This window comes from Petaurus breviceps, unplaced genomic scaffold (genome assembly GCF_028583685.1).
Source record: "Petaurus breviceps papuanus isolate PSGF00001 unplaced genomic scaffold, PetGlider_PUasm1.0 226, whole genome shotgun sequence".
In the NCBI taxonomy this organism is placed as follows: domain Eukaryota; kingdom Metazoa; phylum Chordata; class Mammalia; order Diprotodontia; family Petauridae; genus Petaurus; species Petaurus breviceps.
The window spans coordinates 8886064-8894780 of NW_027185890.1; the positions used below are offsets into that span (position 1 = coordinate 8886064).

At 41.0% G+C, this 8717-nt stretch overlaps 2 protein-coding genes and 1 long non-coding RNA gene across 5 annotated transcripts in view; 2 read left to right on the top strand and 1 right to left on the bottom strand.

Annotated features, from left to right (window-relative positions):
- The window catches only part of HMGCS1 (3-hydroxy-3-methylglutaryl-CoA synthase 1), a 161043-nt gene that overhangs the window by 42368 nt on the left and 109958 nt on the right, over nucleotides 1-8717 (top strand). The window lies entirely within an intron of this gene.
- LOC138166858 (uncharacterized) overlaps nucleotides 1-8717 on the bottom strand; it is a 62604-nt gene that overhangs the window by 21958 nt on the left and 31929 nt on the right. For both annotated transcript variants that reach the window (XR_011169757.1, XR_011169758.1), the window contains exon 3: nucleotides 6121-6241. This is a non-coding gene — a long non-coding RNA (uncharacterized lncRNA). The remainder of the gene's footprint in view (nucleotides 1-6120; nucleotides 6242-8717) is intronic.
- CCL28 (C-C motif chemokine ligand 28) overlaps nucleotides 1-8717 on the top strand; it is a 32152-nt gene that overhangs the window by 17371 nt on the left and 6064 nt on the right. The window lies entirely within an intron of this gene.

An 8717-nucleotide genomic window follows, 5' to 3' on the forward strand; every position in this document is an offset into this window, starting at 1 on the left:
TCTCTCTCTCCCTTTCTTTCTCTCTCTCCCTCTCTTTCTTTCTCTTTCTCTCTCCTTCTCTCTCTCTCTTTCTCTCTTTCTTTCTCCCTTCCTTTCTCCCTTCCTCCCTTTCTTTCTCTCTCTCTCCCTTTCTTTCTCTCTCTCTCCCTTTCTTTCTCTCTCTCTTTCTTTCTTTCTCTCTCTCTCTTTCTTTCTCTCCCTCTCTCCCTTTCTTTCTCTCTTTCTTTCTCCCTTCCTTTCTCCCTTCCTCCCTCTCCCTTTCTTTCTTTTTCTCTCTCTTTCTTTCTCTCTCTTTCTCTCATTCTCTCTCTCCCTTTCTTTCTATCTCTCCCTTTCTTTCTCTCTCCCTTTCTTTCTCTCTCTCTTTCTTTTTTTCTTTCTTTCTTTCTTTCTTTCTTTCTCTCTTTCTTTCGTTTTTAGCATTCATTTCCACAAGACTGAGTTCCAAATTTTCTCCCCATCTCTACTCTAAACCCACCTGAAGATGGTAAACATAGAGGTTACCCCTTCCCTCAGTCTGCCCTCTCCTCTATCCTCCCTATCCCCTGCCTTAACCTCTCTTCCCTTACTTTCTTTTAGGGAAAGATGTATGAAGGGTGTATGAATATAAACTGAGGGAGCGATGGATATTTAAATTGAAGAAGGGAAAAGAAGCCCCGAGGGCACACAAGATAGCTATCTTTAAATATATGAAAATTTGTCTTGTAGAAAGAGAGACTAGACTTTTCTGGTTGCCTGCAAAGGAAGAGCTATGGAGGGAACTTTCAGAGAGGCTGTCTGTAAGCAAAAACTCCCTAATGATTTCATTTCTTGTAATGGGTTGTCTTAGGAAATAGCAAGTCCCCCTCTACCATTTGTTGGAGATTTTCAAGCAGAGGTTCCATGAGCACTTGTCAGCAAAATAGTAAGAATTTTTGGTTAGGTGTGGCCTCTGACATCCTAGGATAGGTAGCCTATATGAGGTAGTACAGAGAGAAGTGAACTTCAAGGAGAGACCTGGATTTCAATCCCACCTCTTACACTTAGTAGTTGGGTAATCATGGGAAAGTTCTTTAACCTCTCTAGGCCTCAGTTTCCCCATCTGTAAAATGAGGATAATAAAAAAAATTAGGGGGACAGCATCAAAAGGGTTAATGTATATACTCTTCGAAGTTTACAGTAATACAAATGTCAGCTACTGTGATTTTCAACTTGGATTACAGATAGAATAGTGGTGCCAGCAACAAAAATAAGGAAGTCAAATAAACATAGGTTTTAGGGAAGAATAAAATTAATTTAGTTTTGACATTCGAGGGGAGTGGTCCAGCAGGTAGTTGGAAAGACAGAGCTGAATTTCTAGGGAAAGAGCAAAGTTGGAAATACAGAATGCAGATTATGTAGGTGATAATTGAAGCCATGGTGAGAGAGAGGCAGACAGACAGGCAAAGGTGGAGAGAGCTGAGAAGAGTGGGATGGACAGAATCTTGGGGACACCTACATTAAGGGAAAAGTAGGGTGTGATAATATCTATTTGGATACATTCTCCCTAGTCTTCATGTGGATTAGGCTAATTCTAATTAGGATAGGAAGTTGTCCCCAAGGTTTGATTGTCCCCTGGGGAGCTAAGGCTCATACAGCTTCCTGGTGGTCCCAGGCCATGTTGATGTGACTTCCTGGTCACCTAGGAGCATAAAAAGACCTGCCCTCATGGATTCAGGACCTTTTAGACTTGGTGAATGTTTGAAGGCCCACCTCCTGCTGGCCAGATGCATTTCCATACTGGGGGTGGGGTGTGGTGAGCCTCTTTTCCTAAGTTAAGTGCTTTATCATTTCCGTGCTAAGTAAACTTCCTTTTTTTTAAAGTGTTGAATTACCCATGAGTGTTCCATTTTATTCCATTATCAAACATAAACTTCCAAGGAGCTTGAGAGAATCAGGCCTAGCCCATGATTAGGGAGGGATTCAATGAACCAGGGAAGGAAATGAACAAGGAACAGTCAGGTAGTAAAAAAAAACCAAGTTCATGGGAACAAAGGAAAGGAAGACTATCAAGAAAGAGGAAACGGTTGAATCAAATACTATAGAAAGTTTAAGCCAAATAAGCAGAGGCCATTGGATTTGGTAATTAAGAAGTAATTTGTAATTTTGGCAAGAGAGGTTTCAGTAGAGTGGTGGGCATGGAAGTCAGATTGCAGAAAACTGAGTGGAAGTAGAGGTACTAACTTGAGGGAGTGTTTACCTCAACATCATCTATACTGACCATAAAGACCTATAACACCTTCAGGTTTCCTGGTGGCTTAACCAATGCCAGATCCATTGAGCATTAATGCTTAGTACATTCAACTGCATTGTCACCTACATCCCAAGAGACCTCAATTTTGCAAAGAGATATATTGTTATGTACACTAGAATTTGGATGACCAACAGATCATTCACCCTATAGGCCTTGATTTCCAATCACACAAACCCAACTGGTCTTACTAGGTCTGACATACTAACACAATGATGTGTATCTTAATATGGCTCACTTGTCCCCCCTAAACATTCCCTTTTTATAGAAATGGTGATTTTCTCCCCCTGGTTTTCCCTTGCTTTCACTTTGAATACTATAATTCCTGTAGTCAATGATAATTTGCATGAGTTATAGGCTGCCTAAAGCAGCTTGAGACACAAACTGCAAACAGTCATAGTATCACACAGTGGGCTGCTGACTTCTATTATACCTCCAGGGAGCCTTTAGGTGTAGGTGATCAAGTCTGGGTATCTTTCCATAATCTCTGTGTGGAGAGACCTTACCAGAAATGAGAAGACAGAGCATTAGCTCAGTCTTCCTTATCTCTCAGGTTGTGAGATCCATCACTGAATAGTGAGGTGTTCCCATAACACATCTGCCTTACATTCCATTGGTCCTTGTGGCAACAGACTCACCTCAACTCCAAATCTATTGAATCTTTGACATCTATTGAATCTTCACTCACCCCTGCTAATTATGAAGGTGAAAGAAGAATCCCCAATCCAGAAGATCCTATTCTTACAGAGATGACAGTGCTATATCTAGTACTTGATAGGGTAATGAACCAATGAGAGGATGTAGGAACCAGAGTTTGATGTCCCTGATTTGATAGAGGCTTCCCCCTCAACACTATTGTACTAAGTCGCATGGCCTTGAGTTCTTGTGAGGCCTTCTAGAGGTAAGGATGACATTAAGGTCTACAGCAACACCAATACAGCAGAGTAAAGAAGTATAGAGCATCAGTATAGGCAGATACAAGAGTTCTTTTTTAATCAAAGAATGTGGGGTTGTCATTTTGCCATCACCTTCCACTCCCTTTCAGTGTGTTCTCTGTAACTTCCTCAGATTTAGAAGTGCTGCAAACTCAATTCTCACATTCCAGTTCACCCTTTATATTTGATATTTTGACTTGACCTATCTGGTTTCTGATTTACATTTTCTGGTCACTACTTAAACCAGGTCATCTTTTCCCTAGAAGGATTCCTCTCTCAGGCCTTGTTAATTATCTATAGACTTCAGCAAAGGTGAAGAGTTAGGGAATAATTTGTAGGAAATCAAATATAGATGGATAAACTAAATTTCCATGCAAACTAGAAAGGCCCAATGGACATTAGATAGGTAGGAAAAATTTTCAGTGTTTCCATTCAGCACATTTTTATGACCGCCTCTAGTGGCACTGGGTATCTGGGTGATGCAGCAGATAGAGTGATGAGCCTGGAGTCAGGAAGACTCATCTTCTTGGCTCAAATCTGGCTTCAGACACTTAGTAGCTGTGTGACCCAGCGCAAGTCACGTAACCATGTTGCTTCAGTTTTCTCATCTGTAAAATGAGCTAGAGAAGGAAATGGCAAACTACTCCTAGATTTTTGCCAAGGATACCCCAAATGGGGTCACAAAGAGTTGAACACAACTGAAAAACGAATGAACAACAACAAAATCTGCCACTTATTATATAGATCACTTTAGGAAATTTACTTATATAACACCTCAGTTTCCTCCTCGGTAAAATGACCTCTAGTTTTTCTGGGTATGTTATTCTTGGTTGTAAGCCTGTGTCCTTTGCCTTCTGGAATATTCTAAACTCTCCACTCCTTTATGTAGCAGCTGCTAAATATTTTATGATCCTCATTGTGATTCCTCAGTATTTTAATTATTTCCTTCTGGCTGATTTTAGTATTTTTATATTGACCTAGAATCTCAATCCTGGCTATAATGTGCCTGGGAGTTTTCATTTCAGGAGGTAGTCAATGTATTCTTTCTGTTTCCACTTTGACCTCTGATTCTAAAAGATTTGAAGAGTTTCATGATTTCTTGAAAAATGATGTCTAGGATCTTTTTTTTTGGTCACAGCTTTCAAGCAGTTTAATAATTGTTAAATGATCTCCTCTCAACCTCTTTGTTTTCTGGGTCAATTCTTTTTGCCATGAGAGGCATTACATTTTCCTCTGTTTTTTTCCCCTACTTTGTTAATTTTGAGGTTTTTATTGTCTTATAGTGTCCTTAGCTTCTATTTGATACATTCTAATTTTCAGAGACTTTGTTTCTTAGGTAAGGTTTTGTATTTCTTGTGCAAGGTATTAATCCCCTTTTTAATTCTTTTTACCATAGTTTTCATTTATTTCTCGATTTTTTTTCTCCTAGTACTCTAATTTATTTATTTTTAAAAATTTCATACTTTTGGGGGTGGCTAGGTGGCACAGTGAGTAGAGCACTGGTCCTGGAGTCGGGAGGACCTGAGTTCAGATCCGGCCTCAGACACTTAACACACACACAAACAAAAACCTAGCCATGTGACCTTGGGTAAGTTACTTAACCTCAATTGCCCTCCAAAAAAAAAAAAGGCAAATTAAAAATTGCATACTTTAAACCATTTTTGCTTCATCTTTTCCAGAGATTCCAGATAAACTTGAACCCAAGTGGTGTTATTCCTTAAGACTTAGCTTGTAGATTTTTTGAGTCATTCTCTTCTATATTTGTGTTTGAGATGTTCCTGTCACCATAACAGCTTTTTATGGTGGGGGTTTTTTTGGTTTATTTATTCTTCCAGATTGCTTTCTGACTTCAAACTTTATTATAATAGGATTGGGTTCTGCACATTTCTGGAGAGAATATCTGGGCTGGTCCTACTGTTGCTTTCTTGAGAGTATTGAGTAGAAAATTATTTCAGTATCTCAGGGACAGCTCATGCTGGGGACCAGGAAGCTTTCAGTATACTTGATGTGATCTGGTCCAGGGTAAAGTCTGATTTCTTCCCTCATGGTCTGAATTCTGTAGACCCCAAGACCAGGGTCTGTGCAACACACTCATGGGCTTGCCCCAGTTGGAGTTTTAGTGAGCTGCTGCTGGACTCAGCCACTCTTAAGCATCTGGACAGTTGTGCTGGTTCAGAGTGACAGAATTGCAATCTTTGCACTTTGGTCTGGGATTCTTGCCTTGGTTTTTCTACTGTAGGCTTTAAAGGAATTTAATGCTGAAACTGAGATCCCTCTTTATTCCTGGGGTCAGAACCACATAGCTGCTATTCAATTCTGAATTTGATCCTTGCTGAGTATACAGATTAGGGCCTGTGGCCACTTCTTAACCTGGAACACCACTGCTAGGCACAGCACCCTGGATCTGTGACCAAGAACATGGTAATGAGCCACAGAGATGATAGTTGGCACCTATTTCTGTACCCTGCACAAGTTTAGACCCCTCTGTGCTGTGTTTGGGACTTCTTGCCATAGTGCATAGCTTCTCCCTGACCTGTAGTGTTCTGTGAAGTGGTTTCTGGCTAGACCATGTCCACAGTGTCCACAGACCTCTCTGTATCCCTATACTGACTGGGGCTGGAAAAAAATGACTTGCTGTAATTTATTTTCTCAGGATTTCCCAATCAGAACTCAGTTTGGTAGATTTTCTTGATGTTTATAGTGGTTCCTGATTGTCCCTTGGATAAAATATAAACTCCTCTGTTTGGTATTTAAATCCCTTTACAACTTGTTCCCAACTTTCTGGGCTTATTATCACACCCTTTACAATTTAGCTGAACTGTCTTTTTTATTCTTCCTCACACACGATTCTCCATTTTCCATTTCTGTATCTTTGTAAACTCTGTCTTCAGCATCTGGAATGAAATCCCTCCTTACCTCCATCTCCACTTTCTAGACTTCCTTGTGTCCTTCAAAACTCAGTCCAAGGGGGCAGAGCCAAGATGGCAGAGTAAAAGCAGGAACTTGCTTGAGCTGCCACTCCAATCACCTTCAATACCTGTAAAAAAAAAAAAAAAAAGGATTCTAAACAAATTTTAGAACCCACAAAGTGACAGAGAGAAACAAATCTCCCACTGAAGGCAGCCTGGCAGGCTGACAGGAAGGGTCTGTCATACCAGGATGGGAGCAGAGCACAGTCCTGTGTGAGCTGCACTGGCTCAGACTCACTGCCCAGACCTGGGATAGCCCAGACCCACAGGCCAGACCAGCCAGAGCAGACTTCAGGAGAGTGAATCACTGGCAGCTGTGGCAGTTTCCAGACTTCTCAACCCATAAACACCAAAGAGAAAGTAAAAGGTCAGTAGGGAACTCTGTTGGAATTGGGTAAAGAAGAGCACAATCTGGCCCCAGAGTGAGAGGTGGTGGTGGCACAGTGGCTACAGCTGCTGCCATGTGGCTGCCTCCAGAGCTCTTGGCCTGCAGATCACAGGGGGACCAAGTGACCATTCAGAGGGTATTTGCTCTTGCTTTGACCTGCTTGGATCTGGGTTGCTGTCTTGGGTGGTGGTCCTGGGGTGAGGACTAGTGTTCCAGAGCCTGTTGTGGCTGTAGAGAGGGAGCCTTCCTCATAGCTCTGACAGCAGCTCTGACACAGCTGCAAAAACCCCAGGAATTTGGGACACAGCTCTCTCCACTCTGGAAGCAGACTTCTACCATTCTCTTTGCTCAGAAGTCAAGTAATTGGCTGGCAAGATAAGCAAAAAGAGGAAGTGAAATCAGACCATAGAATCCTTTTTTGGGGACAAAAAGGATCAAAACATGGAACCAGAAGAAGACAACAAAGTCAAAAACTCCTACATCAAAAGCTTCCAAGAAAAATATGAACTAGTCGCAGACCATGGAGGAGCTCAAGAAGGATTTTGAAAATCAAGTAAGAGAACTGGAAGAAAAATTGGCAAGAGAAATGAGAATGATGCAAGAAAATCATGAAAAGTGAGTCAACAACCTGACTGATGAAAATAACACCTTAAAAATAGACTAACTCAAATGTCAAAAGAGGCCCAAAAAGCCAATGAGGAAAAGAATGCCTCAAAAAGCTGAATTGGCCAGATGGAAAAGGAATTTCAAAAGTTCACTGAAGAAAATAATTCCTTCAAAATTAGATTGGAGCAATTGGAAGCTAATGACTTTATGAGAAATCAAGATAGTATAAAACAGATACAAACAAATGAAAAAATAGAAGGCAATGTGAAATATCTCATTGCAAAAACCACTGACCTGGAAAATAGATCCAGGAGATATCATTTAAAAATTATTGGACTACCTGAAAGCCATGATCAAAAAAAGAGCCTAGAAATCATCCTTCAAGAAATTCTCAAGGATAAATGCCCTGATATTCTAGAACCATAGGGCAAAATAGAAATGGAAAGAATTCACCAATTGCCTCTTGAAAAAGATCCCTGGGGTGGCCAGGTAGCACAGTGAGTAAGAGCACCAGCTCCAGTCCTGAGAAGACCTGGAGATCGAATCCTGGGCTTCAGACACTTAGCACCCACCCAGAAACACCTGGCTGTGTAACCTTGAGCAAGTTACTTAACCCTATTTGCTTAGGGGCGGCTAGGTGGCTCAGCGAGTAAGAGTACTGGCTCCAGTGTCGGGATGACCTGGATCAAATCCGGGCTCAGATACTCAGCACCACACCCAGCAATAACTGGCCGTGTAACCTTGAGCAAGTTACTTAACCCCAATTGCTTAAAAAATAAAAAAAAAAGAAAAAGATCCCAAAAAGAAAACTCCTAGGGCCAGCCAGCTAGCACAGCGAGTAAGAGCACCAGCTCCAGTGTCGGGATGACATGTGGATCGAATCCGGGCTCACACACTTATTACCCACCCAGAAACACCTGGCCCTGTAACCTTGAGCAAGTTACTAAACCCCAGTTGCTTAGGGGCAGCACCACACCCAGAAATACCTGGCCATGTAATCTTGAGCAAGTAACTTAACCCCAATTGCTTTAAAAAAAAAAAGAAAAAAGAAAAAAAAGAAAACTCCTAGGAATATTAGAGCTCAATTCCAGAGTTCCGAGGTCAAGGAGAAAATATTACAAGCAGTCAGGAAGAAATGATTTGAGTATTGTGAAACACAATCAGGATAACACAAGATCTAGTAGCTTCTACATTAAGGGACTGAAGTGCTTGGAATATGATATTCTGGAGGTCAAAGGAGCTAGGATTAAAACCAAGAATCACCTACCCAGCAAAACTAAGTATAATGCTTAAGGGCAAAATATGGTCATTCAATGAAATAGAGGACTTTCAGGCATTCTTGATGAAAAGACCAGAGCTGAACAGAAAATTTGACTTTCAAATACAAGAAGCAAGAGAAGCATGAGAAGGTAAACAGGAAAAAGAAATCATAAGGAACTAACCAAAGTTGAACTATTTACATTTCTACATGGAAAAAAGATAATTGTAACTTATGAAACTTTTCTCAGCATGAGAATAGTTGAAGGGAATATATATGCTGAGAGAGAGAG